The sequence below is a fragment of the Arachis stenosperma genome, chromosome 6 (assembly GCF_014773155.1).
Source record: "Arachis stenosperma cultivar V10309 chromosome 6, arast.V10309.gnm1.PFL2, whole genome shotgun sequence".
Taxonomy (NCBI): domain Eukaryota; kingdom Viridiplantae; phylum Streptophyta; class Magnoliopsida; order Fabales; family Fabaceae; genus Arachis; species Arachis stenosperma.
Genome location: NC_080382.1, coordinates 128,255,857 through 128,274,223, shown reverse-complemented (window position 1 = coordinate 128,274,223; position 18,367 = coordinate 128,255,857). Strand labels below are relative to the sequence as shown.

Sequence of the window (18,367 nt, the reverse complement as noted above, 5' to 3'; positions counted from 1 at the left end):
ACTATTAATTTATTAATTTATTAGTTCAATGATCCAAATATCATTTAATTAAAAAAATTATTTTATAATAAAATAATAAATAAAATATAAATAAACTGATATCATTTAATAATGTATACAAACTTAACAATTATATCAAATCGGGAGAAGTATGAGGTATAGTATAAATAATTCAAAACAATTAAAAAAAGGAGTAAATTAGTGAGAGGGTGAGCTAGGGAGAATTTATCAGAATAATTCAAGAGAAAAGAATATCAAAGGAAGAGTAATTAATTTCAGGGGAAGAAAGTGAGAGCTTACAACATCCATACCAATTCTTAGATATCTTACTTGTTTATATACTTGCTGTTATTCAAGGAAAGTTTGTTGTTTCTGTTTTAAATTTGTTATTCTAGCTGAGTTTGTTATGCTAGCTATTATTTTCTCTAGTCTTCTATTATAAATACAACAAAATATAGTTATAGTCTAACATAAATTTTAAAATATTATTTAAATTAATATAATTAAATTTATATCTAAAAATAATCAGCAAGAATAATCTCAATAGCAAAAAATCATAATAACAATAATTTAATGAATTAGCAAGAGTAAGATTTGAATAAAAAATTTAACAATCTAATAATAAAAAAACAAAAACAATCTGAATCTCAATATCTTAAGAATTACAATAACAACAATTTAAAAAATTAACAACTTAATAATTAAAAAAAAACACAGCAACCAATAATCTCAAGAACAATAATATGTATACATCAACAATTTATCAAATAAATAACAACAAAATTTAAATAGAAAAATTCAACAAATTAAATCACAGCAACCTAATAATTTAGCAAATTAACAAAATAGCAGTCCAATAATCTAGCTATTAACTTAACAAGTTTAAAAATAAAAAACCACAATAAAAACAAAAATATTAAAAACAACAGAACAACAACATAACAGAAATAAAAGGGTGATGAAGTATATGAATCCATTTCTAAATTGAAGCAATTATATGATGAAGGTATAGACATAGGGTCCTGGAGAAGAGGTGGTGCGCGAATTTGTGACTCGCACAACTGAATCGACAAATGCACTGGGTCGTCCAAGTAATACTTCAGGTGAGTGAGGGTCAAATCCCACGAGGATTGCCGGATTGAGTAAGTTGTGGTTATCCTGCAGATCTTAGTCAGGTGAATAGAAGGATAGTTGTTGTTTGTTGTAGGTGCATAGACAAGCAATAACAAAAGAACGTAGAAACAATAATTAGCAATCAGTTAAGGCTTCGGAGGTGCTTCATCTTCTATATTAACACGTCATACTCACTACTGCAATGATGGATGATTCCTTCAATGGCAAGGCTGTAAGTGATTAAGCCATTAGTTGTGGTCATTAATCTCCTCAAGTCCAAACCAAACATCCAAATGAACTAGATCAATTTGGGAGAGGGTGAAGCGCGCGCAATTCAATCTCTTTGATGATCCTACTCAAAACGCCACAGACAAGGTCAGATCTTTCGGATCAGAGACTGACGCTCTAATGGTTCTAGCCCTTAGAGTTACAGGAACCTCAATTGCCCCTGACTAACGAGGTTATATGTTACATACACCAATTAGTCCAGATAATTCTGTTAGAACCCGTAATGCATCCTCAAGCTGTAGCTTAATACTATCCGGGTCAGAACTCGTAAGGAACTCATGTAGAATCGAGATTCATAATGATGAAGAACGACAATGCATCATAGAATATAATCAAACATTCATTGGAATAGAAAAGTAATTGTATTAATCCATAGGAGTCAGCAGAGCTCCTAACTTTAACCTAGGAGGTTTAGTTACTTATAATTTACAGAGAAACTTAGGTCTATGAAGTATGATCCGTCCCCCCTAGGAGGCGTGCCTAATTCCTAAGTGTTCTCCTCTTTAAATAGAAGGTGCTAACCCTAAAAGATGTTAATTTAAAATTAAAAGTACAAAGATATGCGAAACTAAGCTAAGGAGTGCTAAAATCCACTTCTGGGCCACTTGGTGAGTGTTTGGGCTGAGTTTGGCGTCCAACTTAAGGGAGTGGGTATTGAACGCCCATTAAGGAGTGTCCATGCTGCTTCCTTGCTCCCTTTGTGGTGTTGAACGCCAGTTCAACTTGGGAGGTTGGTCCTTCTTGGGCGTTGAACGTCAGAAAGGGAGGTAATTTGGGCATTCAACGCCCGTTTTGGGCAGTTCAATATGAAAAAACGTTTAAACCATTATATATTGCTGAAAAGATCTGAAAGTTAGCTTTCTAACGCCGTCAAGAACGCGTCAATTGGACCTCTGTAGTTCTAGAAATGCTCATTTAAATGCACGGAGGTCAGATTCTGACAGCATCTGCTATACTTTCCTTGCCTTTGAATTAGACTTTGCCAAAACTTGATAAAATCACCCAAAATTCACCTAAAATCATAAGAAAAACACAAAAGCTCAAAGTAGCATCCAAAAAGTTAATTTTGCATTAAAATCTAATAAAACATAATAAAACTTAACAAAATATATTGAAAACACTAAGAAAATGACATCAAAATGTATATAAAATATCCGCTCATCAAGATGTGACTGGACCATCGCGAAATTGGAGAAGGGGTGGTTGGATCGTCGCATAACTGGAGCCGCAAAGGGTGGAACGCGGCGAAACTAGAACAGAGGAGGGTGGAGCGCAGCAGAACTGGAGCAAAGGAGGGTGGAGCGTGGTGGAATTGGAGCAGAGGAGGGCTAGAGCGCGGTAGAACAGAATCGATGTGGCAAAATAGATGTTGCACAACAGAGAAATGACACGAGATGAGTTGCAGCGGGACGGTGGCTTCGAACATATGCGAAGCGACGTGACGACAGAGATGAGCAGAGACAACGCTAAAGTAGTGGGGCGACGGGTGGACTAGATTCGACGGCGGTGGTAGGATGACGATGTTAACAACTTAAAGAAGAGAGTAGTGATGGAGGCTAGAGTTTTTCTTTTGAGAGAGGGAAGCAGAGGGATGATAAATGAGAGACAGAGAGGGTGATGGTGAGGCTTTTTTTTTTATTTTTTTCGATTTTCTTTTTTCTTTAATTTAAAATTCACAACGATGGGCAGAAATGTGAAAACTGGTCCAGTTCAGTTCGGTCCAATCGATCGATTTCTGACCGGTCCGACAGTATAATTTTAGTCTTTGAAATAGTTGGTTTATCCATTTGTCCGAATAGTTTTTTTTCCCAATTCACAGTTCAACTAGTTCGATCGATCGGTTCGAGTCAGTTTTCAGAACCATGGTTATCATTATAATTTCATGGCATTAATCAATTTGGATGGTTAGAGTAATCAACTTATTCATTTACTTAACTAAGTGTCGGAGGTTTGAATTTCGCCTTGTGCATACAATAATTTATTAGTCAGTGACAGACTCTTATATGGAGCTCAGATCCACAACAAATTAGTCATTGATCTGTCAAGATTATCATGGACAACAAAAAATTTTCACAATATTGAAAAAGTATAAAATTTGAAAATAAACCGAAGAAAAAAATGAATTATTACTTAGAATTTGATTCTCATTTATTTTTTACTTACATATTTTCATTTATTTTAGATATGATATTTTAAGTATGATTTCACCTTATTATCATGTTACTACATTAGAATAAAGTATATATTATGTATATATAAAATATAAATTAATATGTCAACTAATTCACTTTTTTGATAGAGTATTTTTGTTTTTTATTTATGTTATTAATGCTTTAGATAGTAATTAATATTAATGAGTTCAACCAAAATGATAATTTTTCTAATTTTGTAGTTAATAGTAACTAATTTAGGTTGATTGAGTGGTTAACTTATTATTTTGCTTAAACGATTGTCGAGAGTTTAAATTCTTTCTTGTATATAGCAACTCATTGAACATGGAAAAAGATAAAATAAAAATGAAAGAGCAATATAAATATCATATTTTTTTGTTTGAGATTGATAGCCCGGAAAACGTATAGGCCGAGATAAAATTCTCACCTATCAGTTGCTACTGCTTTTCCCTAACAACCATTGACATTAGTATCTCACTAACTACTAAGTATAGTTGTAAGAACCGAAACGAGAATCAAACCGATCAAGTTATTAGTTTATTGGTTCAATCAATAAATTACTGGTTGAATCGGTAAAATCAGTTTCACGTAAATAAAAAATATAAAATAGTCATAAACTTAAAAAATTCAAAATACATATTTTCGCTAACATTTTAAAATAACCAAGTCTCAAATTCTAAAGATAACTAGTACAAAGATAGACATGAAATTAGTTAGTACTACTACAATAGTATCTTAATTAGACACAATAAAGATAACAATCCATGAACTATATCCAAAGAGTGATTTCAAAGTCGGAAAATCGTTCTTTATCTGACAAATGTGGAGCTACATCCTGATTGATTTCATTTTAATTTGCATTTTTCACAGAATTATAAGCTCCATCATCATTCCAATCATCTTCCAAATCCAATTGATCTAGTATTATAGATAATGTTTCACAAATCAGGATAAAGAATAATATAAAATATCTTATAAAGTATACCAAAATCACAGTTGATCATAATTTATAAATAAATTAAAGAAAGCATACCTAAATCATCTAAAGGTGATTGAAGAGACATATTTACAAGATCATTTCGTAAAGCATCAACTTCTAAATTCACAGCAACATCAACAAAACGACTATAAACACTAATAATAAGAAAAAAGACATAAAAAATTCAACAAATTCAAAAAATTTTAACAAACAGATTCATACTCAACAAATTCAAGAAATTCAAGAAATTAACCTAAACAGATTCATACTAAAAAATTCAACAAATTCAAGAAATTCAATAAATTCAACAAACAGATTCATACTCAACAAATTCATAAATTCAAAAAATTAATCTAAACAGATTCATACTAAAAAATTCAACAAATTCAAGAAATTTAAAAAACAGATTCATACTTAACAAATTCAAGAAATTAAGAGAGACCACAAGCGATTTGGGACTGTGGATAAGAGCAAAAAGCCAGAAACCTTTGGATCTTTATTAGAAGACTATGAAGGCAGTGCTACTAATAGGGAAGCCAAACTACAATCAAACAGAAGAAGGGCATGTATACTAGAATGGTTGGTTAAATTATCAATGAAGGATACTCGTACTCCCATCCCTTTTCAAATCTCAAAAGTCATGCTCAAATTTAAACTATTTCAACTGTATTAGAAGAAGAGCACCAACTTGCTTGAGAGAGCAGAGGACGCAGACGATGGAGACCACCAACCTGTCTGAGAGAGCAGAGGATGCAGACAACGTCGTCGCCGTTGTCGCGACGAAGAAGATGAAAAAGCCGCGATGCAAGAGACATTGTCGGAGATGTACCGTGTCCGGCGAGACAAAGAAGACGACACGGCCGGCGGTATCGTGGTGAGGTGAGGGTGAGGATGAGGGTTACCATTTAGGGGATTAGGGTTAGGGGGAATGGGAATGGGTGTATTCGGTATTCGAGTGTTTCTTCTTTTTTTTTTTTCTAAAAATCCAAAACAACGTCGTTTTGGCAAATAAAAAAAAGTTTTGAACTGGCTGAGTGATAAAAAAATTGCCAATTTTTAGTTTTTATCAAAATCGAACGGTTCAATCTAATTCTATCTGATTCTGTTCTTTATATGATTATATTGTTTAACCGAATCGGTCAAATAATTAATTTATTGATTTTTTAGTCAAATCAACTGGTTCAGTTCAATTCTTACTACTATGCTACCGATTGGAAAAGGTGGCAGAGATACCATGACATCCAAAAGGGACTTACGAAATTGGAATTTCGATGACCGGTCTTTATGCATGTTTTTTTATGGCTGAGTTCTTAATGATTATTGCAAGTAAACACCAAATCCGGTCCTTGTCCATTTTCACGAAGGACAAAGCGATCTCTGTCCAAAAAAAAGGGACACTTCGACCCTCAACCTTTTTATTTTGGGACAATACGATCCCTCTATTAAAAAAATTATTTAAATAATAATAAAAATTAGTTTTGTGGGGGTTTTATTTGTATTTTGTGGGAGATTTTAATCCTTCACAAAATTATTTTCAATAATATAGCTAATTACTACCACTACTTTATTCATCCTCATTATTATGGCTCCTACTTCTATTATTTTTATTGATTTATCATCATCATTGTCTCCTCTACCATCATCATCACTAATACCAATATTTTCAACATTAAAGTTTTTTTTTATTTCTTATTCGATGTTATTTTTTCTTTTAAAAAATATTTGTACTACAATTACTATTTTTTGTGGCATCATTTCATTGATAATTTTTCTTCACTTAACCATCATTGGTAAAGGAATTTTTCAAAAACAAATTTATTAATAGTTTGTGGAGGTTTAAAAACCTCACAAAATACAAATAAAACTCCCACAAAATTAATTTTTATTATTATTTAAATAATTTTTTTAATAAAGGGATCATATTGTTTCAAAATAAAAAAATTGAGAGTTAAAATGTCTATTTTTTTTTTATAGAAATCACTTTATTTTTTGTGAAAATAGACAAGAACCAAATTGAATGGTTACTCTTATTATTGCATTGGAATTAAGGCTTGTGCTCAGGAGTTCGCTCCTTAAGACGGTCCTCAAGGAGCCTTCCTAGAATTGAGCATCGCCCTTGGAGTAATAAAGGGGGCATAATAGGAAGGTCACGAGTGCATGTTTAATGAAATATTTGTTTGAAATTGATTATTTTATGAAAAAAAAAATATTAGTGGGTGGAGGTATCTAATTTGAAAAAAATTCTACCAAAATTTTGAAATAATTTTTTGAAGTTATGATATCATTAATGTTTAGGTTGTTACTGAAATGATTTATTTTGTAAAAAATAAAACAAAAATGTTTAGTAAAAAAAATAGTCAAAATCAGTCTAAATTTATTTTATTTAATATTTAAGATAAAATGTTTTTTATTCTTAAATTTTGACAAAAGTTTTAAAAAAAGTTAAGTACGATTTTGGTCCCCTAAGATATAGGACGAAAATGTTTTTCGTTCTCAACATTTTTTTGGATATGAAACCCGTCCTTAAGATTTCCCATGATTTTAAAATCGTAATTCGGATCAAAATACTTTTCTCATTCTTCACTAAAATACATTTTCTATTCTTCTCTGTCACAGCAGCATCTCTTCTTTTTCTTCTTCTTCAGCAACAATAATAAAATAAAAACAATATAATAAACATAAAAAATAAAAACAAGAATAAAAACAGAATCATAAATAGAAGAGACAGAAGCATAAACAGAATTGAAAACAAAAACAGAAGTAGAATTAGAAATAGAAATAGAAACATAATCCTAAACATAAGCAGAATCAGAATGGATGGATTAACAAAATTAGAATTAAAAACAATATGATTAATAATTTGATTAACAAAATTAGAAACAAAAGTAGAATTGAAATCTAGAGATGATAGATTTTTCAAACCTTGTGGAAATCGGCGGTGGTCGTGATAGAGAAAACCTGGCAGAGGACGCCGCCCTTGAGGCGGTGTAACAGCCTAACTTTCAACACGTCGTGATCGTACCAAAAGTGAGGTATTACTGACCTATTTTCCGTATTTACTATCTAATACTGAGCCTTTAGTTCGATTTCGTATTTCAATTTTTAAGAAAAAGACAAAATTTTGTTTCTATTAATTAAAATCATATATAAAAAATCTCCAAGCAATACTAGTCACATAGTTAGTAAGAATAATAAATATCATACAAAAGAATTCAAATAAAACTCAGATACAACTCCTATCCCTCTGTATAAAATAAAATCTTAACTAACAAAGGCGAAGGAATTCTAGGAAAGCGACTCAGCACATAAACTTAACTCAAATAAGACTAATAATCGCCCGCAGTTTCAAACTGTGTCTTTGAACCTGTGTCACTGAAAGGGTGGAAGATTTTGGGTGAGAACAAAGCACGCGTTCTCAATAGGGAATGAGAATGCCGTAAGAGTAATGAAATAAAATGCAAATAATTAACTTTACTCAATAAAACTATATTTTTATCAAACCTTTTGAAAATACTTTTTACTATTACTTTATATAATTAATGACCTTCTTTAAATTTTCGAACTCAAGACAAATCTCAATCACAACCTCAGTTCTCAGTCACCTCAATACACAAACAAATAGCAATAAGACAAACGGCACAATCACAGAGAGACAAGATAAGCAAACACAATCAAATACAAATGTGCAAACAATGATGATGCATGTCTAGTCCTATCGCAGGTAATGAGCTCATTTGTCGGTTTCGACCTGCACCCGACGCAATCTGACTCGCAAGTCAAATAAGGCATTTCAGCGGCATAACTTCTGCAAGTTCTACTTCTTGCAGGCGCTGATTCTCTAGCTGAAGTATGCCGAACATGACCTCTGCAAGTACTTGTAGGCGCTGATTCTCCAGTTAAAGCATGTGCCACTTTCTCCTGGAAGCCATTCCATACACACGGGCAACCCTGCACAATCATTCACACACAAAGCCCATGACCTCCAGTAAGCGTTACGTATCGCCGTCCTCACTGAGCCGTCTCTATTGTGTCAAGTGAGTGTTACGTATCGCCGTCCTCACTGAGCCGTCTCTATTGTGTCAAGTGAGTGTTACGTATCGCCGTCCTCAATAGACACTTGGCACTAAAGCCCAACAACACTCAATATTTTTTCAGTCACTGCTCTCTGCTCTTCTATGACAGAATTTCCTTTACTTAATAAACTGGATTCAAGTCATTTTTATTTAAAACCAACACCTCTCTTTATAACCTTTCCAAACCTCCGAAACCACTTTACTTACAACAAGTTCTTCTTTCATACAAAAACAGTTCTTTCTTAACTATGATTTTTCCAACCCAACTTCAAAACTATTTCAGATTTAAACCTCTTTAAAAGAATCATTTATTAAATAAATCTCACGGCAGGGTCTCGAGACTTTAGGGAGGACGGCAATCAAAGTCAAAACATAAAGTCTTTCTTAATAAATCATACCCAAACGTAAATCTTTTCTTAATAAATCAAAAGCCAAATAATACTATTTCTCAAGTCTAACATTTTTCTAAATATTTCAAACAAAATCTTAAGTTTCATAATAAAATTTTGACATCTCCCCTAAATCTTAGACTTTGCCACCCCTTTCGGGTTCCAACCGAACCATTCTCAACCTCTTTTCAAACATTTCCAAAATCAGAAATCATTTTCAAATCTCAGTTCAATACCAACAAATCAAACCGACTTTCCAACTTAACAATCAGAATTCTCAACATTCCTAAATAATCAAGAAATCAAATACATATTCATCACATTCAGTCACAAATACAATTCAAAATTATTATTCAGTCATTCGAAACAATCATAAATTATTTACAAACATCTACAAGATTTTCATGTCATTTATAAATCAAAACAATTAATTTTAACATGAAATTTCCTACCTTTATACGAAATCAGAATCAACGAAAATTTTGAAAAGTTTTCTGACTGAACTGCGGAAGAAGAAAACGTCAGAAGTTGTCTGTGCCTCCTGAAATTTTAATTGGTCGAACTCAAAGGGAAGAGGAGTTACGTCACCATCAACTTCTATCAAATAAAAATAACACCAATATATAAAAAAAAGATATAAACATTTTTATCAAATTAGATTTTTTATTGGAATTACGGTTCAAAAAAATCGAAGTTAGAAGTTTATTGAGGAGGTCACGGTTCTCTTTCTCTCCCTCGGCACTTTGGTTTCTTTTTTCTTCAAAGAATGAAAGCCTTGCGGGTATGATGATGATTAATTAAAAGGGTGGATTATGTGTCACATTCATATACATATATATGCATGCATAAGCCAAGTTTCTAATTCTTTTTGGTCATATATATAAAGGCGGCTATGCATTACACGTTTTCAATCTTCAATCCCCCTTTTTTTTAACTTTGTTCCCCTTAATAATTTTGGTTTATGGAGTGGAACCAATCATAATAACAATAAAAATCAATTTAATTTTTGTTTTATTAAATTATTTTTTTGATAAATAATTCAAATTTAATAGAATAAGTAATAATTAAATTAAACTTTAATAATCATAAAATTTTATTTAATTATTTTTGTTAAAAATAATTTTTTTAAAAATTACATCTTAATATAATATATTAGCTTATAAATAGTTAATTATTTAATTTTTAAAAATCTAGAGTCTTACAGGCGACAACGACGTAGGAAGATGAGAGTGCAGTTAAGTGGATGCTCGTTGAAGGATTAGAGAGTGGCGGCACGGATGACGGAGTGGAAGTTGTCACAGAAGAGCTGAACCTTCTTGGCGAGTTCGGCGCAATCGTATCTCCTCTCTCTCTTGCGAGCTCTTTTTCCCTTTGGTTCTGATTCCCAACAGCGAGGTAGCTCCAAGCCTTGCCGACGCCGACCCCCCTTTTTCCTCTTCCTTTATTTTTCTTCTTTCCTTCTCCTTCTTTTTTCCTCCCTCTCACATGATTCCCTTTCTCTCTCTCATCCGTTCTCGCTTTCTTTCTCTTTCTCTTTTTTTTTTATAATTTTTTTGTTAGGGGTAATTGAGTAATAAAATTTAAGTAAAAAAGACGACTTTAAAATTAAGTTAAATCTAAGAGACAATTTTGTATGTAAAAAAAAGTTGGAACAAAAAAATTATTTTGGCCTATATCTTAGGGATCAAAATCGTACTTAACCTTTTTAAAAATATCCCTAAGTTTTATTTTATTTTAATTTTATCCTAAAAGTTTTCGATTTACATCAAATATACTCTCAATAGCTAAATTTTCAAAAAATTTAAGACTAATTCAACAATAATGCATGCCATATTATGTTTGATTTGCTTATGTTGAAGGTTGTTATGAAATTGTTATTGAATTGATCCTAAATTTTTTGAAAAATTAGCTTCTAGGGATATGTTTGATGTAAATCGAAAATTTGTGGGACAAAATTGAAATAAAATAAAATTTAGGGGTGTTTTTAAAATTTTTGCCAAATTTCAATAACAAAAAGTATACTTTATCCTAATATTTATTAATTTATTAATTATTTTAATAATTAATAAATATTAAATAAGACAAATTCTGTCTGTTTTTTTTTATCTCCCTAATATTACCGAAAGTAAAAATATTGTTTGGTATAGATCACTAATTTAAAGGAAAACTTTGCTGAAATTTTGTAAAACTAAAATAAAATTTAAAGCTATGATATTATTAGGGGTGGCAAATAGAGAAGTCCGACCACTCCGTCCTGCCTAGTGAGACAGTCCTGGATTTCTCTCCCGTTTTGCTTAACATCGGGCTGGCGGGCCAAGCCCGTCAATTTTTTTTATAAATCATTAAATATTAAACAATATATATAATTTCACAACTATTATTTTAATAAATTTATCATTTTTAAAGATAAAAAAAAATTATAATTTCTAAATTACAAACATTAAAGTTCTTATAATTATAAATATATAATAAACATAATTGTATGGCCCACATCGGTTGGGGAGGAGAACGAAGCATGCTTTATAGGGGTGTGGATACCTCTCCCTAGCATGACGCGTTTTGACGAGTGAGTGTGGGGGGCTTTGGCTAGCATCCTTATCGTCAAAGGCAAAACCGTGAGGCCTTGTGTGCCAAAGTGGACAATATCGTGCTAGCGGGTGGTCTGGGTTGTTATAGATGGTATCAGAGTCAGAACCCGGATCGATGTGCCAGCGAGGGCGCTGGGCTCCTTAGGGGGGTGAATTGTAAGGCCCACATCGGTTGGGGAGGAGAACGAAGCATGCCTTATAGGGGTGTGGATACCTCTCCCTAGCATGACGCATTTTGACGAGTGAGTGTGGGAGTTTTGGCTAGCATCCCTATCGTCAAAGGCAAAACCGTGAGGCTTTGTGTGCCAAAGCGGACAATATCATGCTAGCGGGTGGTTTGGACTGTTACAATAATCATAAACCAAGTTTTTAAAAACAAAATAATAAAACTAACATCGTCCAAAATATACAATTAAACATCTTTAATAAATTTAAAGTTTTATAATAAATTTAACTATTTCAATAAATTTATAATTTCTAAAGAATAAAAAAATTATAATTTCTAAATTACAAATATTAAAATCTTTATAATTATAAATATGTAATAAATATAATTATAAACCAAATTTTTTAAAACAAACTAATAAAACTAAAATTATCCAAAACATATAATTAAACATCTTCAAGTTTATAATCAATCAAACATAAAATATAATCCAAAATATAATTCAAAACATCTTCAATTATTATCTTCATCCTTTTATAAATTAATAATATCATAGAAGTTTGTAAAAAAGGACTTTGACAAAAAAAAAGTCTAGTTTATCAGCTAAATCCATCTCACCTTGCTAAAACTCATGAATTAGATGGTACAAATTAGATGAAAATTTAAAATTTGGTGGTTTTATATTTTTAACCCAGCCTACCTTTTTTAAGGAATTATGCGAATCGATCCGACAGATTTCGGTTTATTTGTCATCCTTAAATATCATTAATGTCTAAATTGTTTTGTATTTTTGTAGAATAATAGTTTCAACTCACTGTTTGTGGATGTACAATATGTCGTTTGATCGACTGAAGGATTAAACTTGAGTATTTTTAAGGTAGCGAGACTTTGTTGCGTATATGTTCAACACCAAACCATTAAGGTCAAAAGTTCTTTTCAAGATGTCCATGTATTAAGTTTCGTCTTACAAATATTTATGTATTGTGATATGACTAATAATCATTTGCACCTGCATGGCTTCAAAATTAGATATTAGATGTGGCTGAACACGAGGAAGTTGGTGTAGATGGAATCAATTGTTTCACATTGTTATAGCAAATAAGGGTGAAGGTTGGTCAAGAAGGACTAGTTTAAGGGATGCTAACACTAAAGATGTAAATTGGAAGAGTAATCATGATAGATTAATGAGAAAATATTTGATGTATTTGGTCTTAGTAATACAACATATTTGTTCGATAAAAAAATAGTGAATATGAATATTAAATAATAAAATTCAAATTTTACATGAAATTATAAAATATATAAATATTAAAGAGTATATATTTTTTAGAGTATCTAACACTCTAAAAGAATAATTTTTGATCTTCTAATAAATGTTAGTCTAATTAATATTATACAAAAATATGATCAATTTAAAATAAAATATAAATAATCTTAATAGTATAAATATTGATAATGTAAATATAGTCATCAATGATTCATTAATCCAATATGAAAATGATTCATTAATCCAATATATATTATATATAATTAGATACGATTCAATCTTATTTTTTAATTTTAAAAAATATATTATTTTCATATAATTATTTTATTATTGTTATTTTTATAAAGATGCTATCAATAATTATGGTAATGAGGGAGATAAAACAATAAATTTACAATGATATTAATTATTAAATGATAGATTTGGTCTAATTTTATCTAACTTTATTACTATATAATTGTTCTAATTTAGATTAAACTAAATGTCATCATTTCTAATTTTAAAAATGATTTAATTTGTTCAAATATTTAACCAAAATAATTTTATTTAATTTTATTTTTAACAAGTGTAATTACCCGTGCCATGCACGTTATAAGATTGAAATTATAATTTTAAATTATTTTTTAAAATTAATTTAAATTATAATAATTTGATTAATAAAAAATTAATATGTTATGGATTGTTTGTTTGTTTTTTTTAATTTAGTATTAATTGGATTAACTCTAAAATAGTTATTAATCGATTTTAATAATCTACTTTCTTCAATAAATCAGACATATATACTGAATGTGATTATAAATAATATAGTAATAGTTAAATCTACCCACAAACATATCGGCTATTATCACACTCTAAAACAAATTAAATATAAAGGCTATTAGCACGCACTTATAAATCTATAAAATCGCACTATCTTTAATTCGTGCAAGGGTTTATTTACCAAATAAACTTAAAATATAAACAAAAAATATTTATAAAATGGACCTAGCATCGCTTGAAAGAATCATGGAAAAACTACCATTTGTACCCATAAATTTTGCGAACACTGACAAAAGTACCCATCAAACAAGAAAACTAACGTTGTACCCATAAAAGATGGGTTCTGTGTGACAATAGTATCCAAACCATAATTTTTTGTTAATTTTTTAATAAAATTCCCAAATTAACCCTTCTATCTTCATCCCCAAATTCCAAATTTCGCAACCCATTACCATGTTCAACAACAGTCCCCTTCTATCTCTCTTCACCATCATCATCATTAGAATCCAAAGTGAAATTCATGGAATTCTCCAACTGCTGCATCTCAGCAAAACCAATCGGCCTATAACTGGCAGCAGCAGAAGAAGATTCTAGAGATCCTCCACTCCTCGCAGAGATTACCGAATAAGCACCAACAGAAAGAACAACCATGAAAGCAAGTTGGCAGTTGAACTGAAGCGTGGCAAGGGCGTTGGCTCTGTGGTAGTCCATGTGGCCCTTGCACCTCAGAGTATAGTTTCCCCTGCTCAGCTGGTGCAGGGAGCACCCTTGCGCCACCCAGCCGGAGAACAAAGCCAGGCCAATCTGAATGATCCACGTGCCCTGAAGGATGAAGCCCATTCCACCGCCCAATTTGGGGAAAGCGGAGCCCGGAGACTTCAATTCAAGAAAAGTGGAGAAAACACATACAGCGATGGGAACCAGCAAGAGACTGTAGTAACGATTTTCGACCCCGCTTGGATCCTTCCTCTGAAGGTAGAGAACAAGAGGAACTCTTGGACGAAGGCGAAGGCGGCAAGGAGTTCTAATAATGATGAGGGGAGAGGGAGGGGGAAGGTGAAGAGAGAGAGGAGGGAGTAAGAGAGGAAGAGGAGGGCGATTGGTAGGAGCTGGAGTTGGAGGACGGAGCCAACGGCGTCGTTTGAGTTGTGTGCGTCGAAGAGGGAGACGAGGGAGTTGATGATGAAGAAGGCAGAGAAGATGGAGACGGAGATGAAGAAGAGAGAGGATTGAGATCGAGAATGAAAATCTTGTTTGCGGTTGGAGAAGGTGGCTTGGAGGGTTTTGTGGGAACTCACCGGAGGTGCAGAGGAAGAAAAAGGATTAGGGTTGTGAAATTTGGAATTTGGGGATGAAGATAGAAGGGTTAATTTGGGAATTTTATTAAAAAATCAACAAAAAATTACGGTCTGGATACTATTGTCACACAGAACCCATCTTTCATGGGTACAACGTTAGTTTTCTTGTTTGATGGGTATTTTTGTCAGCGTTCTCAAAATTTATGGGTACAAATGGTAGTTTTTCCAAAGAATCATGGAAAATAATAAACTTACCTTATCATCCATAAGAACCATTTTTATGTAAGTCGTGTTGTTCTTGTCAAATTTGGATGAGACTTTTCATAACCTTATAATTCTTGCCTTTATTTTTCAAACTTTTTCATTATATAATCTATCATAACTAATACTGTTGATAGAATCGTAGTTAGTATCCTTTAGGTATGAAAAATAATAAACAGAAGAAGTTTCATGTCTGAGATACGAATTTTCTAGATGATAAATAATTACAACAATTCACTATTAATCCTTATATATATATACACACACTAATTATACACGGTAATAGTTAACAAATATTTTTAATGGAGATACTTACTCAATATATATGTTATCGACATTAATTATATGCCAATATTTTTAAGAAAGAGCTAAAAGAGGATATATATAAATATATAATATTATTGCTATATAGGAAGCATACATAAATTGCTACATTTTTTTATTATGTTATACAACTTAAAATTATACTATCATGTTATTATTAATCCTAGATACTTGCTATAATTATATCAAATTTAATTATGAATCTAAATAAATAAAATAGATAACATTCAATATTATTTTTTTCTTTTTTTACATTCAATATTACTGTAAATATAAAAAGTAAATTAATTAATGAAAAAATATGAGCAGAAAATAAAATATATTAATTAAAATTCAATTTGTTATCTAATTAATCTTGTGTCCATACTATATAACTTTACAAAAATGTTATGAATCACAACTTTTTTTATTCTACAAAAAAGAAAAACACTATATGTAGCCTTTAGTAGTACAAAAAATAATTATAAAAATTAATTATTGATATTGATATTAATCATAATTGATTATTAATACTATAATTTTTTAAAATATATTTTACCTTTTTAAAATATAATGCATGTACCGTGTAGACTTTATTGTTATCCACTAATTGATATCAAATTAAATGGGTCACTATTAATGTATGCATCAATTATCTCCTAATAAAATTATTGTACTTGGATGAGAATTAGAACTATATCAATTGATATAATTAGAATGATTAAAAATATCGATGATTTATAAGTAGTTTAATAACGCATTAAATATTAATTTGATATAATTATAATGAAGATATTTTCTTAAATTAATATAATCATGCATTATTTATGAGCTAATTGTAATATAATTAAAATAAATTTATTTGAGAAAAAAATTCATGTATAATTTTCAGAAATTATAATAATTTTTTTATTTGTATATACGTATATATTAATTTTGTTAAATAATTATATATATATAAATAATTATATACATATACATAAATAAAAAATATATAAATTATATTTTGTTAAACTCCATATTACCAGCTATTAAAAACATTTAAATCACATGTATGTATTAATTTTTTTATTATAATTATTTCGTTTTATATATATGATTATTTTTTATTCTACAAAATATTATTGCTATATATGAAGCAGTTTTATATTACTATAATTATATCAAATTTAATTATGATGGTAAATAAATAAAATAGAAAATAATCAAAATTAATTTTTTTATAGTCAAAATTTACTGTAAATATAAAAAATAAAATCACTAATGATTAAAAATTTGAGTAGAAAATAAAAATCTATAAACTAAATTCAATTTGTTAACTAATTAATTTTATGTCCATATAATATTATTATTGTTATATATTGATTAAAATTGCGAATACATACTAATAAAATTATTACATACAAATGAGAATTAGAACTATATCAATTATATTATTATTATTATTATTATTATTATTATTATTATTATTATTATTATTATTATTGAGAAATGATGATAATTCATGTGATAATGAATATTACCTATAAAACATCTAAAATTAAATAATATTCAAGTATAATTATGTGACAATTATAATTCAAAAATTACTATATATGAAGTCACGTGAATTATTATTATAATTGATATAATAATTGCTATAATTGCTACATATTCTCAATCTTATCGGTTGTATCAATTTAACTATATCAATTATATTCAAATTAGTATCAATTATTTTATGAAAATTTTTGCTATAATTAGATTATACTTATGAGATTATTTGTATTAATCGTTATAATTAATTTAATAAAGATATTTATTAAGTATATATGTTATCTATATTAATTATATGCCAATATTTGTAAGAATGAGTTTAAAAAAGTGATATATAAATATATATAATATTATTGTTATATAAAAAATAGATTTAAATAATATATTAAATATTAATTTGATATAATGATAATAAAAATATTTTTCTAAAATAATATAATCATACATTATTCATGAGTTAATTATAATGCAATTAATTAAATATATAATATTATTTTATATTATTTATTTACCGTCATGATTTGATTTGATTGTTTTCTAGTTTATTTACTTACATAAATGATTAAAATATATAACATAACTATCGTAATTATTATAATTTTATGATATAATTATAATTAACATATTTTATCGTAATTAAATATTAATTTGATATAATTATAATGAAAAAAGTTTCCTAAAATAATATAATCATACATTATTATGAGCTAATTATAATACAATTAAAGATATTATTATATCATAATGTCTACTTACTATATTAATATAATATTAAAAGATACATGTTTCATTATTTTTTATAAATAAAATCGATTTTTATTGGCAACTAAATTGTATTTAGGTCAACAAAAACTATATGTTTAGATAAAGATTTTTTGTCAAATATAATGAAAATACAAATAAAGAAATAAAAGATAAAAATAAACTTAAATAATATATCTGGCACCACTTCATTTTATTAATTATTAAATTATTTAAAAATAGTACATCCACGAAAAATACTTATAATATATAAATTGAGGCAATAATTTAAAATTTTCTAATTATAATTTAATCAAATACTAATATTAAAACAAAATTACTTAAACAATATTGAATCTATTTTAGTTCTTAGTCACGTATAATATAGAGTCATTCTCGTAACGATAACCAACTGAAATAACATCGTAAATATCA

The 18,367-nt window shown here is 29.3% G+C and overlaps 1 pseudogene; it reads right to left on the bottom strand.

Moving 5' to 3' along the window:
* Nucleotides 1-14,267: 14,267 nt before the first annotated feature.
* LOC130934593 (uncharacterized) lies at nt 14,268-15,237 on the bottom strand (annotated as a pseudogene).
* Nucleotides 15,238-18,367: the final 3,130 nt, after the last annotated feature.